At 35.9% G+C, this 25,825-nt stretch overlaps 1 long non-coding RNA gene across 1 annotated transcript; it reads left to right on the top strand.

The window, feature by feature from the left end:
* Positions 1-1,455: 1,455 nt before the first annotated feature.
* On the top strand, positions 1,456-18,885 carry LOC121386974. The gene is made up of 3 exons (XR_005959752.1): positions 1,456-1,592; positions 17,617-17,834; positions 18,782-18,885. It is a non-coding gene; the product is annotated as an uncharacterized LOC121386974 (long non-coding RNA).
* Positions 18,886-25,825: the final 6,940 nt, after the last annotated feature.

The following is a 25,825-nucleotide window of genomic DNA, read 5'->3' as shown; positions in this document are numbered from 1 at the left end:
TGATGAGCATAACTGTAAGATGAGAAAGGAAGGAAATGATTTATTTATTATTTATTTATTTAACGACGAACTTAACACATTTTATTTACGGTTATATGGCGTCAGACATATGGTTAACGACCACACAGATATTAAGAGAGGAAACCCGCTGTCGCCACTTCATGGGCTACTCTTTCCGATTAGCAGCAAGGGATCTTTTATTTGCGCTTCCCACAGGCAGGATAGCACAAACCATGGCCTTTATTAAACGAGTTATGGATCACTGGTCGGTGCAAGTGGTTTACACCTACCCATTGAGCCTTGCTCAGGGTTTGGAGTCGGTATCTGGATTAAAAATCCCATGCCTCGACTGGGATCCGAATCCAGTACCTACCAGCCTGTAGACCGATGGCCTAACCACGACGCCACCAGTATAACGAGGCCGGTATAACAAAAGGGATGCATGTAACTGCAATGATGAGCGTAGCTGTAGGATGAGAGTAACAACTGTAGTTGTCTCTTCATAACTGATGATCGCCATGTGCGTCTAGAAACAATTAGTAAACAAATTTGTTCTTATGTTTTCCCCTTCATTTTCGTTTCCAGATTACTGCTTGTGCTATTTATGCGATAAATCCTCCGTGTATATGCATATGTGTGCGTGCGTGCGTGTGTGTGAGTGAGTGTATTTATTACCCCAGCGGTCACTCATAAAAGGGAAAATATTTTCCATATTTTCTCAGTGAGAAATATTCTGCATTGGTCTAACGAGTAATACTATTGGACAATTTGAGGCTTACAAACCAATGACCTTATCGGTACTAAATATGACGTCATCACGATTTGGCAAGCACACAAAATGACGTCATGTAGTTTAAAGAGTTTGCGTTTACGGCTCTCTGTTTTTGATGTTAAATTTATAACAAAATGTCATTTTAATGCAGCAGAATAAAAGTAACTTTTGTTTTTGAAAATTATCTATCAACGTTTTTAAATTACAAAGTTATAGCAATTCTCAGAAGAGTGCGTAAAGTGGTTTATATCGTTTCTATACCAGGTTGGCCTTCGTGCATGAGAGTAAAAAATAAAGGCTTTTAGAGAAAAAATAGCTGAGGTAATAAATAGAATATGTCCCTCGCGAAATAATTTTCATTTGTCACTCGCTAAAGCTCGTGACGACTGAAAATTGTTTCACTCGGGACATAAATTTGATAATAACTGATAACTCGTTTATTATTCTCTCTCTCTCTCTCTCTCTCTCTCTCTCTCTCTCTCTCTCTCTCTCTCTCTCTCTCTCTCTCTCTCTCTCTTTCCACACACACACACACATTAGGTGATTATCACTACTTCATGTTTCACGCTAAACGGCGATCTTCAGGAGAATATATCCGTAACTAATATATGACGTCACTATATGATCACGTTACGACGCTGTCTATTTTTGGTCTCGATAATTGTTCTTTTTCAGAGTGTGTCTACATGTACCTAAAATTTCATTTCTCTTATTCAAAATTTTATAGTTTATTAAAGCTAATTTTTCGTCCATGCACAATTTACACTGCCCTGAAGCCCGCATAGTAGTATTTGAGGTCTTGAGTATCTTCCAGGTCACAGTATGTTCTGTTTTCTTTTGCTTTAGTTTCTGTTCCATACTTTTCATTTTGGAAGCATTTCTTGTGGTTTCTGTATCTTTCCTAGAAGTTACCTCCTGTTAGTCCAATGTATTTCTTATTTGTGTTTATTGTGTTGACGGTTGCTTCATATATCATACTGTTTGATAGGCATTTTCCGTTCAGTGAGCATTCTTCTATTTTTCTGCAGTTACACTGTATTTTGTTTGTTTCCGGGTCACTTGTCTGTTGTATTATTTTTGCGTTATGACTTTTAATGACTGTAGTCCAGTAAAGATAACCTGAAAAATAGGCGAACCTAGGTCAAATTGCAACAGAAGGTTTTTTTGATTTTATCTTATTCTTGGGTTATCCCTACATAACATATCCAAAATAGGACCAAATCGGACCACCGGAAATGACCTAATTTACTAAAAACAAAATGGCGGCCATTTTTGCACTGATTCTCGACTTTTCCCTCAATGTTTGAGTTAGACTCTATATATGTATCACAAATAGCAGAAAACCAATAGCAAGGAGTTAGAAAGTGTTATTGCAAACCTTCTGCATCACTAAGATACCATACATAATGTAATTTAATGAGAAAATCACCATTTAAGGGGGAAAATAAGCATACATTTGTTTGCGGTATCCAGATAATCTGTTTCATTATCATATGAATACCGCCAAATTATTGTAACACATAATGCAGTTATGGGACTTTTGAATCATGACATAGTTTGCACATATATAGGCTTCTAATGCATTGCAATACATGGATTTTCATGCAGCTGTAGCTCACTTTTACTGTATTACCAGGGGCGGCGCAGACGGTATGGCCGGTACGGCCATGGACGCACTACTTTTCAAAGAGGTAGGGCATGACCGTACCACTTCTGTGTGTGTGTTTGTGTGTGTGTGTGTTATATTTGTTATATCTGTGAAAATGTCCTTACAAGTAATTTAAAAGGAGAGTCTGGCAACCACGAGCCTACCACTATTTTTTTTTTTTTTACACTCTGCCGCCTCTGATTACTGTTAAAGATTTTGGGGTATTTATGGTCTTTTGGGAAGTTTTTTTTTTTTATTAGTTCGATGAAGATTTTTCCGACTTTTTACATTTTTGCTGTATGGGGGGGGGGGGGGGGGATGTGTGTGTTAAACCATAATATTTTATGTATAATATGAGCGGTTTTTTTCTTCGAGGTCGCGGTTTTATCTATTTTGGGTTTGAAATCGATTTACAGTATAGTTGCTGACATTAAGTGCTTTGTTGTAGTGTGGTGCAGTATCTATATCTATATCTATCTATCTATCTATCTATCTATCTATATATTCTTCAAGAAAAAGTAGGGGAACCTGAAATATTAATGTTAATATCAACTATTAGACCGAACATACATTTTGACCAGAGACATCCTAGTAAAGAACGTTCAGGTCTGTTTATCAACACACCGAAACACATTCCATAGTTTGCACGTGCATCACGCAGTTGCCCGGTACACGTACGTGGGGGTGTCATTATCGATTTTGACAATTTCCAGGAAGTTAGATTAATCACTGTGGAACATTATGTCTGGCAATCTTTTTCATTCTGTTGATCATACAGTTGCTATTGTTTTGTTTTTAGTCATTTTTATTGTTATGAATTTGCGATGCGCCAAATGCAACGCGATGAGCGTCTACGGGCTATTTGCATGCTGCAAACGGGCAGAAGTCAGCATGGAGTGGCCAACACCTTCAATGTTTAGTCAGTGATTAGCAGACTATGGAACAGGTACCAACAAACCCAAAATATTGACGATCACCCAGGGCAACCACAGGAGTACAGGATCGATTCATCCGTAACCAGGCTCTAAGAAATCGAGCTCAAACGGCAAACCGAATTGTTCCAAACCTTCATCAGGCTACTGGTGTCCCGAGTTACGGGTCATACGATTAGAAATCATCTTCATGCAGCCCATCTTCATGCTCGACGACCCTGGGTTGTGCCTACCTTGACAAATCGTCGTCACATTGCCCAGAAACGTGAATGGTGTAGGGGTGTATTCATCGATGGTCACGTGTCATGTTTTCAGATGAGTCCCTATTCACTTTGGACTTCTGTGACAGGTGTGGTCGGGTCTGGCGACGACGAAATGAACGGCACGCCAACGTCACAATGCGATTTCATGACAGATTTGGCGGTGGATCGGTAATGGTGTGGGGTGGTATCACTGACTGAAAGACACCCTCCTCCATATTGTGCAAGGAAGGGTTACTGGGCAGTACTACCGGGGCAACATACTGTCACCCTTTGTCGTCCCGTTTGCTAGGCGTATGGGTCGACGTTTTGCTTTTCAGGACGACAATGCCCGTGCTCACCGTGCACGAATAGTCAATGCTCACCTCCAGCAGCAGAACATCTATCGAATGCCATGACCAGCAATAAGCCCAGACCTTTCCCCCATTTGGGACATGATAGGGAGACGTGTGCGTCAATGTCAAAGACCGCCAACCACGTTAGCGGAACTTGGTCAGGCGCTGCAAGAGGAATGGAACAGACTCCCTCAAATGGTCATTGGGAGACTCATACGCAGTATGCCTCGTCGACTGAATGAATGTCTGACACATCGTGCCGGTATCACCCACTACTGATAAAAAACCGTCAACTTTCAAATTTCACTTCTGACCCCGATCGTCTTTGAAGATCTTTGGTGTTAATAAAACCTACTGTAATACTGAACTACTGGTTGTAATGTTTGCCCAATTAATTCACTATTACATATAACCATTCCCGACAGCTAATATACCTTACAATTTTGGCAATTGTAAATTCTTATTAGGAAGAATATATATATATATATATATATATATATATATATATATATATATATATAATGAACAGTTTAGGCGCAAAATGTGATATGTCCATTTTCTCATTTTCAGTAAAAGTGATTTTTTTTTAATTGGCGTATATCGCGTTTTGATAAAAAAAATAAAAAAACGTAATTTACCCAATACAATTTCATAAGGATCAATCGCGTTTTGCGGCAAATCAGCGGGCCTACGATTAACCCTTACTGACATACAATAACGGCTTAAACTCAAAAAAGAGAAAGAAAATGGTTTATATCGCGTTTTGCGCCTGATATATATATATATATATATAATATATATATATATATATATATATATATATATACTTATTAATTAAACAAAATTGTGGGGGAAAAACATAAAAAGAAAGAATTACTGTTGGTCTTTTGTTTGCAAGTAGTGTCAGATTCCCGGTAAAAACATTTCTTTTTAAATAAAATGACAAAAACATATAATGTAATTAAAACCATCTTTCCACAAGGCGGAAAGGCATTCTGGCGGAAAGACAAGACACAACAAGTTGTATAGTATAAAAGAGAAATGTATTTCTTCTGATAATTATAACAGTTTACATATCAATTAAAATTGTTAATCTCCATAGCAATGGCAACAATGTCAGACGTGTTGCAATTAAAAACGGTATTACAACGGGGTATACATATTTAACTGCTATGATAACACTGGTTTCTGATACACTAGTATATCAAACTGCTTAGACTTTTCAACTTCCTGCGTGCATGTTGGCATAATAATCGTGTCCGTATCCGGATACCGTATTCGTATCCGTATCCGGACATATGTGAACACCTATTTTGAAAACAATGGTTAGCAATTTTTGCCGTATCCGTATCCGGATCCGGCTCCGTGTATATATAAGATAGGTTTAGTGATGCATATCTAATGTAAATTGTTTTGTTTGTAAGGGAAAATCTCTCTCCTTGTAGGAATATTCAAACAAGTTAATAAACTGCAGTGGCGTAGGAAGATGCAAAAAAAAGAGAAAAAAATAGTTGCGGGGGGGGGGGGGGGGGGGGGGGCTCAATATAAAGCAAAATACCTGTTTCGAGAGAAGTTACGACGATTTCCGATTGCCGATTGCCAGACATAATGTGGCCAATCTACGTCATAATGACGTCATTTTGTAGATTTAATTTCGATAGTCGTGTTAATGGTTTAAATAAATAATTAAACAAATCCACACAATACCTAAACTATATCAGTGTTCAGATGCATAGTGATATATTGGTGTAGTTTGCTTATATAGTGGATGCAATTATTGATTTGTTGTGACATTTCATCTTTCCACTATAGTAAGGTACACATCGACTGTTAACACAGCTCCAGTGTTAGTAACGTAGCCCATGTTCTGCTTACGGAAACACCATTGACTGTAATGTACATTGGCCATACGATGATTTCCGATGGCGTATCAGCCTGAGAGAATATACCGTAATCAACCGAAGCGTCCTGTATAGCATTCAAAATATAGACTCGTCTTATCATTCCCACAATTCCACCAGACGATCAGGAGAAGAATGTGATTTTCACTCATTTTTTATAATAGGTTTTGTAGTGAAAACGATAGTGGAGATCATGGCTGGGTTAGGAGTGACGGATTGTTTGACTTGGCTAACTGATTCCATGCTTCCAGATCACTTAGGACGTGGTGATCATGAAATAATGGAATAAACATGCGTCTGGAATGCGTCTTTTAAAACAAAATGGGACGGTTTTATTACTTGTGGTGATAAGCAGGCGTCCAAGTCTGCTTTCCATAAGTACCTGGACGCATGGACGCATGTTAACGCGACCCCTGGAATAATAACACCACATGTTTCCAAAATGACATTTGCGACCAATAACATGTCTACCATAACAGTATTACATGTACGCAACACGTGTTGAGTTGTTGTAGGCATGTGCAAAACGATTGAACACACTCGTTTGTTGACAGGTTCACAACATCGTGAGTGACCTGTCAAGAGTTCAGTTAATTTGAGTTCCAATAGTATGTATGTATGTACACATGTATAAACATTTATATATTGTATGTGTGTCGAGGTTGACTATTACATATATATATTAACGCACTGGCGCAGGGGATAATTAAATCCTTTCTGGCCTCACAAATTGCCCAATGCCGTTACTCGAACCTATAGCACCGAATCGCCCGCGACATGCAGACCTGCCAAGATAAGTTTGATTGGGGAGCATGGACCCCGTACTCCCCTCCCCTAGCTACGCCACAGGGTCCGACGGGACAACAGGTAAAACAGGTAAAAGCCTGTGGCTATATTGACCGGCAAAAAAAGGTCGGTGTGGCAGTATTTCGACCTCTGATTACTAAAATAAATAATCAGTACGTTTCTTATACGGTTCCTAAGAAAACGCGAAAGAGAATCAAAGGACAAACTTACCTCAGTTCACAATCAAGACTGTATCGCTTCTAGAATTTGTTTAATGTTTTTTTTTACTCCACTATAAGTCAGTTTACAGATGTTTAGACACGCCCACTGTAAGTCAGTTTACATATGTTTAGACACGCCCACATTGACCAATGCTAACACACTTCTTTGCTATTAGGCTGTTTGGTCCTATCAGATGTGTGTTCAGGATGCCAAGTGTTCGTGGATGCTTGCGATCGATTCGCTATACGTCACACAGCCACGCACTAATTGAGTGACTGTTAGCGTCCGCGAGTTCTCAGTCTCCTGAACATACATTTGATCACCACTATACCAACCCATGACGACTGGACTATACCCTAGTCTGATACAAACACACACACACACACACACACACTCTCTCTCTCTCTCTCTCTCTCTCTCTCTCTCTCTCTCTCTCTCTCTCTCTCTCTCTCTCTCTCTCGTTCAGACGGATACGGCTTCTCAAGATCTGTATTTCAGCACAGCACTACACCTTCAACGTCTAATGACTGTCAATCTAGGGGTTTTCTCTACAAGCGGTGCAACCTAATGACCTTAACGAGGCCACTCACTTGGACATATAGATCGGACTTTAAACTTTTCGACCTTCGTTAAAAATGTCGAAATTACTTTAAAAAAAAGAAAAAATTATTAAATAGGCCGATCCTCTCTTCTTTCTCTTATTTATTTTTGGACTGTGTTTCTAAAATGCTCCAAATTATATAAATATTCGGCGGAGCAGTCAATTCTTTTTGTTTTTGGCTTGTAACGTTTTTTCTTATTAATTGCTATTTTCAAAATTCTGCCCATTTTCAAGTCTCGAGTCAGGCCACCTTATATATCTTATTTTCTTAATATATTTGCCTTGTAGACAATTTTCCCAAAGTTACATAATTGTTTCTTATTTTCTATATTGTACAACTTCACCAATTTAAAAGATGAAGGCTTCTTCCAATAATAGGGTTTTATATATTGTGTTCTTAAATTATAATATAAAGGACATTTTAAAATATAATAAAATTCGTCTTCTACAGCATTTAAACAATATAAACATAATCTGTTCTGTCTTACAATGTGATAGTATCTATCAGTTTCAATTGCTAACATGTGAGAAGGTAGTCTAAATTTTGATAAATACTTTCTATACATTATTGGAATTGACTTACATAAGTAAAACTGGAGATTACATGTATCTGTGAAATATTTGTATAAAGTACACTTTGGTGAAATATTAACTTAACTCCTGATATATTGCGAGACTTGATCTAAAATTCTTTCCTTGATTACAGGTAAGTACAATGAACGTAATTCTTGTTTAACCCAAAATTCACTAAAACCAAAATCAATAATTTCCTTTTTAACATGATAGCCCAATTTTTCTCGTTATAATTTTCTACCCTGTTATATAAAGACTCATAACACTTTTTTAAGATACAGTTTGGGGTGACTAATAATTTACACCAATATTTAATCATGTTATATATTCGAATACACCTCAATGGACATCGGTCAAGCTCTGCATATACCATTATATTACAAGTAGATTCCTTAATACCTAATAATTTCTTACAAAAATCTAGATGAATACGTTCAATATTTTCACCCTTATGTGAACCCCATACGTCCGATGCATAACATAAAATACTACCAATATAACAATCAAACAATGATAACAATGTTTCTAGATTAAGATACAAAGCTTTAATACTACGGCCTTGCTCAGATGATAATTTTTCTGTAAAACTGAATTTATTGTTATAATATAGTAAAATTCCTAAATATGTAATCTTGTCAACTATTTGTATACTATTACCGTCATAAATCCATTTTCTTTTTCTTTTAATTTACCAGCATTTCTAAAAACCATTATTTATTTTTTTGAAGTATTAACACTTAAATCCCATTTCGTACAATAGTCTAATAAAGTGTCTAGCTAAAGTTGCAAGTCCTCAACAGATTTTGAAAAATTTACAAGGTCGTCTGCATACATTAATAAAAATAGGCTGAGTGACTTACAATCATGTGGTGCACAATTACCACGAATAAAACTCATTTCAAAGTCATTAATATAGAGAGAAAAGAAAATCGGTGACAAAACTTCGCCTTGCATCAAGCCTAACTGATTAATAAAGTAGTCTGACTGGAAACCATTAAGTGTGACACGAGCTGTCACATTTTGGTACATAGAATGAATAACTGACAACACTTTTCCACGTTTACCAATCTTGTGCAATTTAAACCATAACTTAGATCCATTAACTGTATCAAAGGCTTTTTAAAGATATATAAATGCACAATAGAGATGCTTCTTTGATGACAAAGACTTACTAATAATTGAATGCAGTGCAAAAATAGCATCGACAGTGCCAAATTGTGGTTGAAAACCAAACTGGGCATCTGTAATAATGTCATTATCTACAGACCATGACAAAAGTCTCTGGTTAATAATGGATGTAAACAATTTTCCAAAACAACTAACTAAACTAATTCCTCTATAATTATAAAGTGTCCAAAATATCACTTAAAAAAAACAATTGACACAATTACAGCAGTAGAACAACTATTTGTTAACACACAATTAAATATCTTTAATAATATTGGTATTAAAAGATCTTTACATTCAATAAAATATTCATTAATGATACCATCACTACCGTTCGCTTCATTTCTTTTCAGATTATCTATGGTCCTTTCTATTTCTTGAATAGTAATATTTTTCTCAAGCTCATCAAACATAATATCATTTTTACAAAAAGAATATATATTATCATTACATTTTGTATCATCCGATGCCAACAATTTGAAATGTTCCACAAATGTTTGCAATTGAATATTTCTAATTTGTTTTCTTCCTTTTGAAAACCTAGAATAGAATTGTATGGGGTTAGTTTTTTCTTAAAAATCGAACATATCACCTTCAGTATGTAAATAGTTTTGTTTCCTTATTTGTTTTAACTTCTTATACTTGCGTTTTTTTTGTAATTTAAAAGCTGATGATTTTCTAATGACTTGTTTCTATTAAAAACTCTAAGGGCATATAAATAATCCAACTAGTAGTCCTTTAGTTAATTGTCAAACCATGGCTTGTCATCACTTCTTCGTGGAGGGCAAGGGACATTACAATGCTTACCATTAGCCTTACTTCCATCTCGATCACGTGACTTTATCTTAACTGACACATTAAAAAGTGGGGACATGACATCGTTTAATACTTTTGTAAATTTTGTAAACACTTTTATGCATATCTGTCTGTGAAATGATATTATCAACAACAAAAACAAAACTTGTAGTTAACTTATCTATATTAATCCTAAGAGCTTCTCTACATTCATTCCGATACTCTACATTCCATCGTGACACGGCACGTGCCTGACCTAAATTCGTGTCGATTTCGCTACCAGCTGGTCGGGTCACAACAAATTGTCTAGTATTCAACACAATATGTAAGGGAGCATTATCCGAAAACTGATTAAAATTACAAACAATAAATTTTGAGAAAACACCAAAGCACAATATAAATCTTCATTATCAGTTGTAACAGATTTGTCTATTTTTATCCAAACTATAGTATCATAAAATACTTCACTTACCGAAATTACAGTGCATAACGTATTTCTAATCAGAATAATTGTACCTCCGCCCTGTTTTGTTTTTGATTTACACCTTGGATACACATATGAATGGAACCCATCAATGTCTAGAACAAAGTCATTTTCAATCCAGAACACATAAAAACACATAAGTACAAATAAAGTTCCTAAAAGAATTGTCACACCATTTACTGTCAAACCCACCGTTTAGGTTCCAGAAAATAAACTTAACACCACTAGATTTCTCCGGTAATTCATATATCGAAGGCAATGAATCACCAGTGTAAAGTTTCCCCATCAATATACAATTTGTTTTTAACTAGTGCGGCTCTTGTTGATTCTCTCGCTCTTTTGAACACTGGCATCAATAACTTTCTCTCTTCTTGGACTGCTTTTGGAAACTGCTCTCCAATACCAAACTTTGTGTTTTTCAGTTTGAAAGCACTTTTTCTTACTTGCCCCTTCTGTCGAAAGTTACTAAATTTCACAACAATTTGTCGATCTCACATAGCTTTACATTTTATGAACAATATGACATAGATAAAACAAATCAGAGGTAATTTTTATTGGCTCGCTTGAGAATAGTCCAATACGATATTTACAAAATCTTAAAGAGACATTCCTGAGTTTGCTGCATTGTAAAATATTTCCGACTAATCAAATATTTCCACGATTAAACTTACATATTCAATATATTTTCTTGTTTAGAATATCAGTGTCTGTATATTCAATGTGTTTCTGGTTGTCTTAATATTTGTAAGAAGCCCAAACTGGATTTTGTCTTCAAATAATTTTGTACGTACGAAATTTTTTTATTTTAGGAAATAAAATGAAATTTAACGTAGTACAAATATTAGAACGATCAGAAACACGTTTAATATACAGCCACTAATATTTTATGCACAAAATATATTTGATATGTAATTACAATCGTTAAAAAGTCTCTGTTAGTCGATAACATCTTAAAAAGTGTAGCAAACTCAGGAATGTTCCTTTACTCTAAAAGGGAATTATCTTTCGTTTAAAGCATTTGGGATTATTTTTAGTACTAACATAAGTGAAATTACCAAACTTAATTATAATTCTAAACTATTTGAAATTAAAACAATTATAAATGTATGGATAAGAAGATTGTTAACGACACTTGCACGAGTAGCTAAAATAAAATACTTGTTAATATCTAAGCTTAGTCATCTACTTCTAGCACCCATCGGAAAAATTTCAGAAAGAAAAGTTAAATTTTATTTTGTTTAACGACACTACTAGAGCACATTGATTTATTAATCATCGGCTGTTGGACATCGAACATGTGGTAATTTTGACATAAAGTCTTAGACAGGAAACCCGCTACATTTTCCTATTAGTAGCAAGGAATCTTTTATATGCTCCATCCCACAGTCAGGACAGCATATACCACGGGTTTTTTTTTTTATACCAGTCATGGTGCATTGGCTGGAAAGAGAAATAGCCCAATGGGACCACCGACGGGGATTGACATTTCCGAAAGAATCACACAAAATAGTGTTTAACTTTTTATGCAGTAACAAGCCAGATAGGATAACATTGTGTAAACCTTAAAATGAGGAACCGGCCTCGGTGGCGTCGTGGTTAGGCCATCGGTCTACAGGCTGGTAGGTACTGGGTTCGGATCCCAGTCGAGGCATGGGATTTTTAATCCAGATACCGACTCCAAACCCTGAGTGAGTGCTCCGCAAGGCTCACTGGGTAGGTGTAAACAACTTGGACCGACCAGTGATCCATAACTGGTTCAACAAAGGCCATGGTTTGTGCTATTGCCTGTGTGAAGCGCAAATAAAAGATCCCTTGCTGCCTGTCGTAAAATAGTAGCCTGTGTGGCGACAGCGGGTTTCCTCTAAAAAACAGTGTCAGAATGACCATATGTTTGACGTCCAATAGCCGATGATAAGATAAAAAATCAATGTGCTCTAGTGGCGTCGTTAAATAAAACAAACTTTACTTTTTTAAAATGAGGAAAGTCTCAGAATGATTAGATATATTTAATTGTGTTAAAGCTTCGGAAATTACTTGGCTACGAAAACTGGAAACGAAAGATCCAAAACAGTGGGACCCTTTTCCTTTTGCATGTTTTCATCAACTCCGTAACATATTCGGTAATGATTTCCCCCAATTGTGTTTACAAATATAGCCTATCGTAGTTTGGGGCTTTTTCAGTTGTTGCTACCACAAACTTCGAATACGAAGCGTTTCTGTGCTTCCAACCCATTCCAGTTCTGTTTGTTGTATTTTTTTGGTTACAGACAGACAGACAAATATTTAATTAAAGTCTCACACAGTAAAATACATAATAAATAAAGTAATGACCACTTCTTATGAAGTCACGAGAGACTAAAACTCCCATTATCAATAGTAAAATATGCAGGAATATAATACTAATATATATATATATATATATATATATATATATATATATATATATATATATATATATATATATATATATATATATATACACACACACGTATATATCTATATGATCCCGCTATTAAGACCACCCATGGGACTTAATAAATATGGTCTTAAAGCTGCATTGTCTGGTTTCAATCGTATATAATCAAGTTCTAAGTTCAAATACAAGCATAACTGCACTTTTAATTCACTCGCGAGTTGTCGTCATTAACACATATCGTCAGAACAGAACAGAACTTTATTATACACAGGCCGTTAGGCAACGGCATATGGGGAAACATGAATAATTACATAATATAATATAAGACAGGACAGGGTTTACAGGAGAACATTAAATAATAAATAATATAGTATATGAATAGTTAAATTATATAAATACATTAATACTGAAATACAACGAGTGGATATAACAAAAATACATATATGCAATAAGCCAATAATATTCGGCATAGTAGAGTAATTGAAGTTCATTATATAATTTGTTATACAATGTCATGTACTAGTATATTTCGATTTATTAAAATAGGGATATCTGTGATATAATAATAAAGCATATTTAACTCGAGTGATGTGGTATATGTTGATACAAATAGCTATGGTCTTTTACATTTATCATTAATTTCTTTAATTAATTTGCTGACTTTTCTTAGGACACCTATTTTATTACTAGTCATTAACTCTTTAAATTTTAGGGTACTGGGGTTCACATAATAATATTGTTTTAGGAGTGTTTTTCGAGACTTAGTGAATAGATAATGATATTCATCACCAATATCGTTAGAATCACAAAGTGTGCATAACCTATTTTTTACTGGTGTATTATTCCACCGTCCTATTTCAATCGGGAGGTAATGATTTGATGTTCTGAATTTAAGAATAATGATCCATAGTCTTTCAGGCATAATGGTTAGGTATTTTAAAAAAATTAGCTGATTTTTTAAAATTGTATAATATTTTCCTCTAGACGATGATGCAATGTTATTGTTCCACGTTTGAAGGTACTGGTCATGCTGCCTCAATTTGATATATTCAAGAAGTTGTTTTTTGGTTGAAAATCTTCGAGACAACCATATATCCGTCATACCTAGGTTTTTAAATAATTGTTTGATATGTTGGATCCAATTGTAGTTGTGTCCATTTACGGATGAGTCCTGTAACATAAATGCATGCAATAGAAAAGATAGTTTTGTTTGTTTTCCTGATACAATTGTGGCCCAGAAATTTATCATTCTTTGTTGAATAATTAGTTTAATCGGTCTACGTCCTAGTTCTCCGTATAACATAAATATTGGTGTACCTTTTTTAACCGGGATGCTTACTAGCCAGTTAGAACAATTCTCGCCATTTTGTAATACCGAGCGGATTCTAGCAGCCACTTCCTAGCAGCCAATTACGCTAGCAGCCAATTTCAGCAGACACGCATGGCGACGTTCTAAACACCGGACTCATACGCTTTTTATAATGTGTGTTGTGGTGTGGTCTATACGAAACTACATGTACTTGGACATCCTATATTACCGTAGTACAGAAGGATTTTTAAAGTGATACTTCAGATATTATAAAAGTGCTTAATAAAAAGGTTAAGTTGTATTTATACGGATATTAGTAACAATAAGACTGTGAAAATGATCTTGGTTGTTATTTTGTTTTTGTGTTGTTTTTATATAAAGATACTCTTTAAAACTCTAAAATTCTTAAGTTGTAGTGAATAATAAAAATTAGCATAAAAGTGTGTTTAAAAGTGTGAAATACAGGTAACAATCGAAAGGCGTACGAGTCCGATGTTTAGAACGTCGACATGAGTGTCTGCTGAAATTGGCTGCTAGCGTAATAGGCTGCTAGGAATTGACTGTTAGAATCCGATCGGTTTTTGTAATGCAACAATAGCCGAACCGTACTATTTTTAGCCTAGTGGGCACCCGCCAAAAGTGTTCCACTTTCAAAATATTGGGTTTATTTTTAACTTGGAAAAGCCAGCGTAGTGAAACCAATTCGGAGTGCGGCGTCTTAAATGCACCAAACGTAATGGGATTTTCTGTTCTAAGTGCTTAAATAATAAAAAATATTCCAGGGACTGCAGCTTTAAGAGCGGGGTGACCGTATTAGTGGGTTACTCTCATTTTAAGTTGATTCCAAATTATATACAATTATAACATAAGAAATAGATTGCAAATATAATTTATTTGAATTATTAACTATGAGCACTGGAATAGAATTAAGAATTAATGTCAATATGAATTGATAATGAATGAATGAATGAATGTTTAACAACACCCCAGCAGAAAAATACACATCGGTTACTGGGTGTCACAAATGGTAAGTATATAAAAATATTATATGAATGGATAAATACTGAATTGATAAATACTGAATATTAGTCGAATTATATGAAAAACGTATCTATTGTCTGTTGATGAATTTTACATGTCTAATAACGATTTTGCGTATAATATTATATTTAAATAAGTGATAGTACGACTACAACATTCAGCTTTGGTTTTCAGCGCTTTTACACAACTCGCTCAAAATAAACAAATTTAGTGTGAATGTCGCCTCTCTAATTGTTTTGTTACCTATTGGATTAGTCGGTATGATATGGATATTTTGCTATTGTTTCTGCATTACTGGGAAGATGATAAAACGAATGTACATGTCCATAAGATCGCCATTCATTCATTCATTCTTTATTGACTTTGAGCTGTATAGCTCATAAGTTACATCAAGAAGATATATAAATACACAAATACATACAGGTTAACAATGGTGATACATAATGAAATAAATATACAATGGAAAGTAAGTAAACAATAAATAAATAATAATAATTTTAATAAATAAATAATAAATAAATAAATAAATAAGATAACTACATAATGTTGTTTTTTTAACTTGGTAGCTTGATACAGATAATTTCCTAAATTGCGTAACTGCTTAATATTATTAATAGAACATAGTTGAATAAATTTATAAACAGATGCATTTTTCCAATAGTAGGGTTTAATATATGACCTTTGTAACTGACTATAAAATACCACAGTACAAAATACCAGTACAAAATGAAATTCATTTTAAATAAATTTATCACAAATGAAACATAATCTATTCTCTCTGTCAGTATTATTGTATCTGCCAGTTTTAACTGTGTGTTAAAGGGACATTCCTAAGTTTGCTGCATTGTAAAATATTTCCGACTAATAAAATATTTCCACGATTAAACTTACATATTAAATATATTACCTTGTTTAGAATATCAGTGTCTGTATATTCAATATGCTTCTGGTTGTCTTAATATTTGTAAGAAGCCCAAACTGGATTTTGTCTTCAAATAATTTTGTACGTACGAAACAAATATATTTTAGGAAATAAAATGAAATTTAACCTAGTACAACTATTAGAACGATCAGAAACACGTTTAATATACAGCCACTAATATTTTATGCACAAAAATATATTTGATATATAATTACAATCGTTAAAAAGCCTCTGTTAGTCGATAACATCTTTAAAATTGTAGCAAACTCACGAATGTCCCTTTAACAGACGGTGTCTTGTCATAGCTTTTCTAAATCGCTCTGGGATGTATTTAGACAAGTAATATTGCAAAGCATAAATATAATATAAGTTAAGTAATGTGTGCATTTTGTGGAAGTTGAGATTTAAGTTCTAATGGCTTATTGAGACTGGTCTATTATTCTCTGTTTAATGAGTGTTAAATGCATTGTATCTAGCTGTTGGTGGGACCATACATTACTAAATCTTAACATATTTAGTTCGTGTTTTATTTGATATGCCCATTTGTTTTTATTTTTATTTTCATCACAAATGACATCGTACAAATATAAGTAACAATTTTTGAGAATGCGATTATCTGTGTTCAGAAGCTTAGACCAGTTCTTTATCATGTTAAATGCTCTATTAGTGCGTAATAGGAGGCGGTCGAGTTCAACATACATCATAGAATTATTAGTAGATCGTTTAACCCCAAGCAGTATTTATTTTACAAACATTAAGATGTACTCTTCAACAATATGATCATATGAACAAAACAAAAATAGTGGGCTTTTCCACAATTCATTAAATTGTTATGTAACACGTTCCATCTGATGACTACGTGACAGAAATAACAAATGTTTGGCATCCAATAGCTAGTGATTAATTAATCAATGTGCTCTAATGGTGTCGTTAAACAAAACAAACAAACACATTTTTCATTAAAAATGTTGTCAGGAAAAACGTTCTCTGTTCATGCTTGGAGTGAAAAAAATAACGTTTCTTTTGTTTAACGACACCACTGGAGCATACAGATTTAATGTGATACATGACATCTTCAGCTTTTGGAGAATGAATGAATGAATGAATGTTTAACGACACCCCAGCACGAAAAATACATCGGCTATTGGGTGTCAAACTATGGTAATGCAAATAAATAAAGTGATGATCAACATCAATATAAAAATTCAAGACTTAAACAAAAACAGTGTAAAGAACTGTGCAAAAACACAAATATCACAGAATTTTACGGATACTGAATTTTACTCAAAACTTCAATTTTGTGCTGTATTGGCCATTCTCAAAGAGAATGTTACACCCCTGCACCACGGCGAGGTTACAGCACACGCAGGGGTCAGCTTTTGGAGATACCAATGCTAACCTGAAGCTACACGTGTACCTCAATACATGAGACAGCTGACTTATTTTATTCAGCTGATACCTAAGACACTAATGGAAGATTCCTCTGTCGGTACACGAAAATACACAAACTATACAACGGATGAGCTTTGATGATGAAGTGTCTGATCAATATTCTTTGGAATGGCAACATGGTCGTTTTGGACTTGGATCGGTGAAAGTGGACCAGCCATAACATTGGGCATTGCTACAACCCACAAGACACGGATGTAACAAAAATAAAATCCATACTGGTAAGAACCTGTTGTCTTGATCCATTCGTAGAATCAAGTTGTCGAGGTTGCCACTGAGTGATCTATTAAAATAGCTGTTGTAAGTCTTCACGAATAATTGGCATATGAAAGGTTGAAAAGAAGTAACGTGACAGCGTATTGTCATCTTCAAAATTCAAATCCATGGCACTGTAGATTAATGATTCCCAAAATTCAGACTAAACTGTAAGGATTTATCTGAGAGATAAATTAAATTACATTATAAGCTAATTTGAAATGTTATATGCGAATTAGAATGACGTGGGATGATTTTTAAACAGCCCCAGTAAAGACACATCTTATTAGATGTATAGAAGGAAATAATGTTTATATTAATATATTCGATAGTTAAGTTAAAAAACCCCACGGCCCGTTTTTTAAGTGTTTTTTTTTCTGAAACTTCTCGATAAAAAACTGTCAGATATCGAGTGGGCTATTTTTAGCCTATGACACGAAAAAAGGAATTATCACAGAGTGCAAAGAATATTTTACAAAATGCCGGAACGAAGTGATGTCAGTGAAGATGGCTTCTTTTTGACAGATTTATTTTACTTATCCATCACGTCAGAAAATTGTAGTAGTGATGGAAAAAGAAAAGGTGTCTTGCCGTATCAGTTCGAGCCTGAATGCGCGGTCGGTCTAGGACTGATCCCCGTAGGTGGGCCCATTGGGCTATTTCTCGTCCCAGCCAGTGCACCACGATTGGTATATTAAAGGCCGTGGTATGTACTACCCTGTCTGTGGGATGGTGCATATAAAAGATCCCTTGCTGCTAATCGGAAAGAGTAGCCCATGAAGTGCCGACAGCGGATTTCTTCTCTCAATATCTGCATGGTCCTTAACCATATATCTGACGCCATATAACCGTAAATAAAATGTGTTGAGTGGCGTCGTTAAATAAAACATGCCTTTCTTTCTTTTCTGTTTAGCCTGACTTTGATAGTGATAATCCGGAGAGAGACATGACTGTCGAGATCATATCGGGCGAGTTGGAAAAAGCCAACAACAAAGGTTTTCAAGACTTGAGAATGTTTTTTTTGTTTTATAAACTGTATATTTTTTGCTCGTTAGATACATTTTAAAATAACTCTTTGTGAGATAAATGGTATCTAATGACTACTCATGTATTATTCTATTTCTTACATATCCTAAAAAAGAAAAACAGGTTTTAAGTAAATTTTAATATCTTTTTTTACTTAAAAAATATTTACAACCCTTTGCACTTGTAGGTGTCTTATGTGTCACAGACACATGATTGTCAGGTTAACTGTACGTTACAGTGTAAGCGATTTCCGTCGTGTTGTTTTTCATTGGATATATCGCATTAGTGACCTGGTCATCACCTAGGAGCAGCCAGTCGTAGGTCTCGAAATTGTTAACACACGTACGTGCGTTAATAAGTTAATCATAAATAACGCATGTTGTTCTCACCAACGGGTGTGTAAGAAATTCCGCTACCAGTACAGCCCTAACACACACTGATAAAACTACACCAAAATGCATTTGCACCTGCGAACGAACAACTGAAATAGACAGGTTCACTACTTCAGAACAAAATGTGAGGCTCACGACGTTTGATTATTAACTACTTTCTAGTTATGGATCTTATTTGCATTGAACTAATATAATAATTAACTCGACCTAAAGTGGGGTTAAGTCAGTTACTCGGTGTATCCGTGAATATACCAACAGGTTTAGTCGTGGGAACATCCTCGACTTTGCCTTGGGCGCCCCACGACCAAAACTGTAGGGATATACACCGATACACCTCGTAAAGTGTGGGCATAACTATTGCATATCCATCTATATACATAAATAGCTTAGTATTGCCCCTGAAAACATAAAACAATTTCCATGTTGCAGCAGTTCTGTTGACAGTTGAGGCCCAAGTTTATTAAACCTGATACATGTATATGGACATTTTGTATTAGTAAATGATGTTATAAGAATGAAACTTAAATTCTGTGTACATAGGTCATATTAACTAGAACTATATATAATTATATTTCTTCTCTCACTCAGTTATTTAACTCAGTCATTTCTATTTAAATTCCACGTATAAATGTGGATACAGCCCGTGAATGTACATATGTTGCCAGAGCACATGATGGATGCTAAAATACTGTACTAAACTGGCTTATCTATATCTTATATATATATAAACTAACAGGCAAAATAAATTTATCACCTTGTTCAGTAGGTCCATAAAGAAAAACCAAGACAGATGTGATGTATATGATGATTATTTTACTGAAGGTATCTCACCATTATTGATTATACATTGGTGACAGTACAAATATAAAGCCAAGCACTGACTAAATTATTAACAGTAGGTGCTATATACTACCTGACATGAAGAGAACAGCCTCTGTGACAGGATTTAAGCAAATAAAATTGATACTTCGCCACCTGCAATTTCAATTATCCACTCTCCTAAGCACATGGGCTAATGGAGGGGAGGCTACTCTCGTTAAATATATGTACCACAGGCATAGCAAACAATGGTCTTGCCTGTAGCTAAGCAGATATGCATCTGTCAGTTTGATATGCCAAAATCAAGAGGCAATGTTACCCTTCCAATATTCCATAATCATACTGTCAAGTCTGTTCAGACACCAACATAATAAAATAAAGAAAAGAGGTACTCTTTTTCATGGAACTAATTTCGTCGCCTACACGTCGCTCATTGGCTGAAATAGCGGTGTTGTCTCTTAAGAGGGGGTTTGGAATGGGATAGCTGGTCAGTTTTGACACATGACATACTATGACGCATACCGAGTAGGAAAACACCAAATTTGGTCATGTCTTTTGATATGCATTAACGCAAGAGGCCATGAAGATTGGCCCGGGGTTAACAACACTGGGCTGAAATAATAGAAAATTAAGCTTCTCCACACCTCAAGTTCACCTGACCAAAGTTATAACATGGAAGTGACATTCCAAATGTTTGCTGTTGTATAATGGGGGGTACTGACAGCAGAACCTTATGAAATGGTCACATTAAAATTACAAGACCATACTGGGTACTGGCATATTTTAATATGTCGTATGCATGAACTTTTATTAAAAACTTAATTTAAATATTGGATTTGGCAACTTCAAGTGAGCCAGAAAAAGGTTATTTTGGGACAGTATGAGAGGGAAGTATGCACACTGGCAGCTGTCAAACAGGACACATGGGCAATTTCAAACTGGGAGTGAACTGAAGCCTAAAGTATCTCATGGCTGAGAGAACTGACCACAATCATAAACAAATTCAAAACAGAACACCCATCAGTTTACTGCATGTTAGTATTTATTAACATAACACACACCACAGGTTCCATTCCACTGAAGACTGCTACATGCTAAGAGATACTAAAGTTCACAGTTTTCCTTATCCTAAGAGAATATACCGCACCCAGTGTGCTAACAATGAAGCCAAAGAAAAATCCAACAGAAAACCTGCACAACGAGGGTGCCTTTCAAAAGGGACACCAATGTCTGTTCAAAAGAACTATAGGTGTTACTAAAACAAAGTGTCTTAAGCCTGAAGGTGACAACATACCAGTTACCATGAGACTTAGTCAAGAAGAGTTCAACGCTGTGGTACACCATTGTGATAGACAGTCATACATGGTCAAGGATGTGGATGGAATTCCCAGTGACATTAGACTTCTCCGACCAACACGGATCTCAAATGGAGGTGGTACACAGGCAGGCGAGTTCCTGAAAGCAAAAATGGACATTAATGATTCCAAAATTATACACTGTGGTATGCTTCTAAAGATGTTTAATGTCAGTAATGAAGACCACAGACTAGCTTCTCGAGGGTGCACTGGCGGTGTGATCCCTGAAAGGAATCATTTTCCAATGTCTTTACAAAAAAACATTGCCATATCGATAGTGCACTTGCCATAAGGTCGAGCGAAAGAGACATGAGGTCAAAATTAAAAATTACACAATCAGAGTCCCATCAAAAGGTGCTTCTAAAGTCAAATCATGGGACAAGACATGTCCTCAGTAGCGTGTGTGACCACCCCTTACATCAATACACGCCAAAACACGTCTCCGCATGGATGTCGTCAGTCGCCGGATGACGTCAGCAGGAATTCTGATCCAAACATCCAACAAAACCTGTTGAAGCTGCTGTCGATTTGCTGGGGGAGGTACTCATTGTCTCAGCTGTCGATCAAGATGATACCAGATATGCTCTATAGGATTCATGTCTGGAGAACATGATGGCCAAGGCAATACGTTGACGTTAACGTTGCTGAGATAATCCTGAACAAGTCTGGCTGTATGAGGTCGTGCGTTGTCCTGCTGCAAAAGGGTACCCCTAGGCTGTTGACGCAAGAATGGCACTATAACAGGTCGCAACACTTCATCCCTGTATCTTTGACCAGCCAGATTTCCACGGATGATGAGAAGCCTTGTTATCCGTTGACCGCAAATACCGCCCCATACCATGACGCCGCCTCCACCAAAAGGGTGCATATCTTGGATGCTGTTCAGCGCCAGTCACTCTCCCCTACGTCGATAAACACGAACTCGGCCATCATTTCGGAACATGTTGAAGCAACTTTCATCCGTGAACAGCACCCTTTCCCAATCACGCTGCTGCCACCGACATACAGTTCTTGCCCATTGTAATCTGCGTTGAGGGTGTAGAGGGGTCAAGGCCATTCCACGAAAGGGGAGGAAAGCTCTGATACCAGCCCTGCGGAGTCGTCGTAAGACTGTTCCTCTGCTGATGGGGTGTCCCAGTACCGTCGCTGTCACGAATCAGTTCGACAGGTGGATTGTCTGGATGTAGCGGTCTTCAGCTGGCGTTGTGACCCTTGGTCTTCCCGATCTTGCACGGTCTTGTGCCTGGCCTGTCTGCTGATAACGGCTCAACAAGTTGCTGATGGCGGCTTGACTGCAGTTGAAGGTTCTTGCAATCTGCCGCTGAGAGGCCCCCGATAGCTCTGTTACGTTCTGCTTGGGTAAGTCTCGGCATCTCTCTGATGTTCTTTTTGATACTGCTTCCTTGCTTTGTCCCACACCGGTATTTATGCAACAATCATGCACGAGCATTTTTAACATTTTCAAATTATGCTGTTTTTCACATTTTTCATGATTGTATGAAATTCACTAAATCCGGAAACAGTGACTTTTCGGAAACACAGGGTGTTTTGGCGAATGTTTCCTCATTACTTTCAAACTTATTGCAGTATTTGTAATTCAGATAAACTTATTTTAAAAGTGATAAGTTTCTTTTGCCTGTTAGTTTATATATTTCTATTTCTATTTCTGTATGTATTTTCTGGGTTTTGCAGGGGTGCAGGAATGGAAAATATTTTACAAGCCCGCACGAATAGAACCAACTAAAATTTACTAGCCCGCCAAAATGTTTACTAGTCCGTCAGTATATAGAACAATATATTATTGTTTAACCTTAGTATAATATGCACTTCAAATTATATATATATATATATATATATATATATATATATATATATATATATATATATATATATATAATTTAAAAAAGGCATTATTAAGGACACTTGGTACGTGATCGTCATCGTGATTGTCAAATCTATAAATTTTGAGATGGTCAGGTAAAGATTACGTTTTTCACATTTGTTTCATATAGATCTACAAAACTCAAATGACATCCCACAAGTATACTAAAAGGCAAAAGTTATTGTGACACTCAAAAGACAAAGATACTTGATGATAAGTTTGTACTGCCGTGAATGAAACGTCATGCACATTTTCTCTTGTTTACAAATTTATTACTCTAAACAATCCATGTCACAATAACGTTTTGCCTTTGAGTATATTTAACAAAACCATCTATTCAAAACAAACCAGCAACATACTTTCATTGTAAATAAGCCATTTCTAGGAAGTATTGACCGGCACTATTTTCAGAATGTCGTGCTCGCGCAGTTCGAAAATCTAGTCATCAATGCAGTCGGTACATGTATGTGTATTTCGTCATCGTTTTAAATCGTTTGTTTCAAAAACCACATCTTGTTTTGTACTTTTCAGAACATACAGACACATTACCTATAGGCTGTGTCAGAAATGTAGAGAGGTTTTCAGTTCTTGTCCATGTTGGTTTGACTCTACAAAAGTGTGAAGCTACAGCTTCCTGGATATCTGGTCGTTCATAAACCAAAGATAAAAAAACTGGGAATATTTATTCCATCCAGTGCCGAAGACAATTCTGCTGGATTTGGCACTGCTATGTTGTACAACATCGTCATTAGTTTGCCAATATACCCTGAAATGACATTTGTTTTTCTATTAATAAAATAACGTCTTATCATGTTTAGTTAATGTCTTCTCCTTTTATAATCGGTACAAAAGACAAAATAAATTTGAGGGCGACACATAAGCAAATGGATCACAAAAGGCACAAATGAAAAGATACAAATTTAAACTTGTATACAACTCCTACGACCGATTAGTCTTTAATCTGAGCGCACTCGTCGTTGTTCGGGTGTGGGGGAAATTGCAACGCAACTGTCAAGTTGACCAACTCTGTCGTTATCGTTGACCGTCTGGAACTAGCATAAACCTCTTTAATACACATTCACTTAAAGCGAGTCTCAAAGTTGCATAATAACCAAACTGTTCATTTTTCTTGTGACGTGTGAAGATCATACCTTCAGTTATATAGTCAAAACGACCAAATGTGTGATATCCAATAGCCGATGATTAATACATGAATGTGCTCTAGCAGGGCTGTTCCCTCCAGGGGTGGGGTGGGGTGGGGTGGGGTGGGGTGGCAGTTGCCCCCCCCCCCCCCGAGAATCTCACCTCTTTTTTTTTTACTCCAAAAAAATAGCATACACAAATTGTATAGTGTTTCATTTGTTTGTAAAAAATAGTGCCCCCTAGGATTTTGATCCATGTACGGCTCTATCTAGTGATGTCGTTAAACGAAACAAATATTTTAATTCAATCGTAAGAACTTCCCTCGAGGGTGCTGAAGGTGCGCACCCTCTCCACAATTTGAAAATGTTACTTTCATCATAATGTCCCAAAACTGTATGCTTTTTTGAAAATTATCCAAATTGATAACGCCCCACTTTTGTCACAAGAAAAGCCCGGTGTATGAATACAAAGCATCATTACAGCTAAACAGTTTGCACTGCTGGTGTAAAAACACTTGTCATTTTCAAAAATATCTCCTTGGCTATCACTAAGCTTAAGAATTTACTTCCTATTCCAAATAATTAGCCTTCAAACACGGATCTGTGCAAAACCAACATGCATTCATTCATTTCAACTTATTTCTGTGCTTATATCCAATTAAGGTTCAAGCACGCTGTCCTGGGCGCACACCTCAGCTGTCTGTCCAAAACAGGGTTTGTTGTTAGTGGTTAGTGAGAGGGAGGAGGGCTTAGTAGTCTTACACCTACCCATTGAGTCATTAAAACTCGCTCTGGGTGGGAGCCGCTACCGGGCTGCGAACCCTGTACATACCAGTCTTTTGTCCGATGGCTTAACCACGACGCCAACAAATGTACACAAGGGAGCTAACTGTATACTACTACTATTACTGGAAGTAGCAGTATACAGTTAGCTCCCTTGACAGAATCTCGTATATTGTTTTTTATTAAGTCACCTCGGAAAGATTTTCTCGCTCCGTTGTGAGTAATTCTATAAAAAAAAAAAAAACTAAGTTTACTTAATTTTGTGGACTCGTTTAATGAAAAAATATTATTTTTGTACAATTTCAATGCAGATATACTATAAATTTGCAATTTTAAAATTATTTGAACATTAAATCATGTTACAAAATATACTTCATTTTTACCTATTGTCGTTATACGTCTTGAATGCCAACCAGTCATCAGACACAAAGTTTAATTTCAAATTGTACTATGTTATAACTTTCCACTCAATAATATATAGTTGTCCATACCACTGTCAGTTATATTTCTTTGTGACCTTCCTCCGAGAAATGTATATTTATGTTTTGACGCGAGAAG

The sequence above is a fragment of the Gigantopelta aegis genome, chromosome 12 (genome assembly GCF_016097555.1).
Source record: "Gigantopelta aegis isolate Gae_Host chromosome 12, Gae_host_genome, whole genome shotgun sequence".
Lineage (NCBI taxonomy): Eukaryota > Metazoa > Mollusca > Gastropoda > Neomphalida > Peltospiridae > Gigantopelta > Gigantopelta aegis.
The sequence above is the reverse complement of the archived record's forward strand: the minus strand, read 5'-3'. Positions and strand labels throughout refer to the sequence as shown.